General features: G+C 33.1%; 1 long non-coding RNA gene across 1 annotated transcript; it reads right to left on the bottom strand.

Moving 5' to 3' along the window:
• Window positions 1-412: 412 nt before the first annotated feature.
• LOC148846423 (uncharacterized) lies at window positions 413-1301 on the bottom strand. Its single transcript, XR_016101807.1, has 2 exons — window positions 1009-1301; window positions 413-879 (listed from the first exon to the last, which is right to left on the bottom strand). It is a non-coding gene; the product is annotated as an uncharacterized LOC148846423 (long non-coding RNA).
• Window positions 1302-3294: the final 1993 nt, after the last annotated feature.

Here is a 3294-nt window from a genome sequence, read left to right on the forward strand (position 1 = left end):
TGTGAGATGGCACAATTTGGTGAGTTTTCATTGGTTAATGTGATGCTGCGCAATCCGGGCACTCCTAACTGGCAGCTAACTGGCTCCAAAATGGCGACGGACGGTACTTGAGAAGAAAACGGTGAAGGACTCCCGGGGGACTTGCTCGGTGAAAATACTTCGATGTTTAAGTTAGAACGCTGGAGAAAGTAATAAAAAGTGCAAAGAAGGCTAAGCCTAAAGTGCAAGTTGAAAACTCCTTAGTGCTGCATCTTAAGTTAGTAAAAACTGCCTTTGTATTTGTACTCCTTCCAAACTAAGCCTAAAGTGGTTGTAAACTCCTTAATGCTACATTAGGTAGAGTACTACAGCCTTAAATATTTTATTATTTAATTATTTGAATGACTAAAAGACAAATCAGTAAGTGATTCAATTCATCAGCAAGCATGGATGGAAACTTTCATTGATCAACTTTCAAGTAAAAATTGACTGAGATCCTTCTCTAATTTTAACATTTCATAGGAAAATTACACAAGTTGAGATAAAAATAGGTTTCACATTTGGAATTATTTAGAAACAACCTAGCTAGAGTACAGGCATATATATTTGCCACTACGCCTAGATAGCCAGTAGATCTTTACCAAAAATGAAAAAGGAAAAGAAAAGCTAGTAGATAACTTAAACCAAATAGCTAAGGGAAAAAATAATACAACTGAATAGAGAAATTAAAGTTGAGAAGCAGCAAGAAACATAGTTTTTGGTACGAACTCCACTAGTTCTCTTCAATATTCTTGCATTATTTGTAGTAACGTTCCAGCAGATACGTGATTAAGTAAGGCACGCCGATGAAAATCAAGAACAAGATTAAACTCACAGACGTTTCAGGGGTAACAGCAGCAACTGAAACACCATAAGTGAAGGTCAATGAAAATATGGCAATGTACACCATCACCTTTAGATTCCTTAATGGGGTGCTCGGTATCAAGTAAATAATGATATTGCAAGCAATTGAAAAACCTAGAGTGTTACCAAAAAGGAATAGCCTGTATCCATTTTTGTCATAACCCATGATAGACTTTCCAGCTTCATGTGTTTTTGTGCTTCCCTGCCAAACACCACCCGGAGGGTTGACTCCGGTTTGAAAGGTCACAGTAGCGATAAGTGTAGCAACCACCAACATGGCGTCCCGCGATTCTGTTAATAAGTCTCTATTCGGCTGAGTCTGCTGGTTCTCCGCCATTGTCTAAACTCTAAACATGCAAGACAGAGAGAGATGGTTTAGAACTTTAGATTGAAGGATGTTATTAGCTTCAAACAAACTTAAATAGCACACACTAGCCAATGAAAATTCATCAATGATTGGTCTGCACTCATATTACAAGCTAGTGCGACCAATTACAATAAAAAAATCAGTTCAGTTAATCAGATTTGGGTTGAGTGACGTATAAAGGATGATGTAAGAAGCTGAAGTGAGAGCCACGGTAGCATCACATCCACAAATAAAAGATTCATGTATATTATTATTGAATGGTCCAAAACTTGAGTAATCAATGAAGAAAAGGACGAATCAAAGACTTTGTCGGTTTGTTTGGATAAAACAACACAGGTTAGCTGTTTTGGGAGATTAGTCCACATGACATATTTTACCGCTATTCTAAAACCACAAAATTAAAGCCTTCAACTTAAATCCCGATGGAGCCTCATTGCAATTATGAGGTACTTGTGGCAAGAAAATCCCAATACTGGGGTTTTTATGATGCAGCCTACTCCTAGGTGGAGCTAGGATTTCTTAGGGGTGGATTGAATCCTGCCTGTGGATTGATGCCAAATTCACGGGTAGGATGTGGTTTATAGGGGGGGATACTAGTAGATTAGGAGGGGCTGCAAAAATCTCAATACCAAACAAAAACCTAGGGATAAGTAGACCGTCTGAGTGTACTCTTCCTCAGAAATCTGAAATTACAGCCACATTCTGCTTGTGGATTTGGCATTAATCTATGGTCAATGTTCATTCCACTTCTAGGGTGGAGCTAAGATTTCTAGGGGTGGATTGAACAGTTAAAACCCCAAAAATCTATATATATATATATATGATACATATATATATATCCTAATAATAAAATGGGTGTCAGTGATGCATTTTCCTTCTAAGAAATGATATCTCACGTACAAAGACCACGAAACTACAAAAATGATTTCAAGAAATTATAGGAATGCCACATAAAGACAAACCACCCTATAAAATTGACTTTAAAGTATTCCAAAATTACAAAAGTGTCACATATAAGACAAATTTACTCTCTTTACCTCATTATGTAATTGATTCTATGATATTCGAAAATTACAAAACTGTCACATATAAGACAAACCTTCTAATGTAATTGATTCTATGACATTTGAAAATTACAGGAGTGACACATATAAGACAAATTTACTCTCTTTACCTCACTATGTAATTGCCTCTATGATATTTGAAAATTACATGATTATCTCATATAAGACAAAACTTCTAATGTAATCAATTTTATGGCATTTGAAAATTATAGGAGTGTCACATATAATTATTTATGATTATGTCATCCTATAAAATAAAATTCCATCCCTCTTCTCCCTCACTGGATTCTCTCTCCTCTTATTCTCTCTCAATTTTTATTTATTCATTCATTTATTTTATTATTATTATTATCTAAGCATTTATTTATTTAATAAAACTAAATAAATTATGTATAAATCGGTAAAATAAAGGACATTTGACATTGAGAGATATTTTAATAATTAATTATTTATTTATTTTACTAAATTATTTATTTATTTAAATATCATTTACTAGGATATTATTCTCTCCCCTTGAGCCCAATATTTAGGGCTACCAATGGGTTGGCTCTAATTTGAGATAGCCTATACTAGTCCCATCTCAATAAACTTTTATTTATTCATTTGCTTATTTTAATTTATTTAATAAATTATTATGTAAATATTAGTTTACTTAAGAAAAACCAGGTTTGAACCAATGGGTTGGGTCTACCTGATGGAGCTAAATTGATTGAACATGATTATAACAATTATGATTCCATGATCTTGTCTCGATTAATAATTGGGTAGATTGGTTTTTTGTTCTTACCTATCCAAAATTGATTAAGATCCGAAGCCAATTATTTTATGGAAAATATATGTTTTTAAATATGTTTAAAATAGTAAATTTGATAGATAATAAATAACATAATATTAGTTAAAAATGATTATTAACTTACTAACATAAAAGTAATTTAGTATTATTATTTGAATATAATTAGGTCTATGATTTTATCCCAATTA

This window comes from Nelumbo lutea, chromosome 7 (genome assembly GCF_056320005.1).
Source record: "Nelumbo lutea isolate HS-2025 chromosome 7, American lotus-T2T, whole genome shotgun sequence".
Lineage (NCBI taxonomy): Eukaryota > Viridiplantae > Streptophyta > Magnoliopsida > Proteales > Nelumbonaceae > Nelumbo > Nelumbo lutea.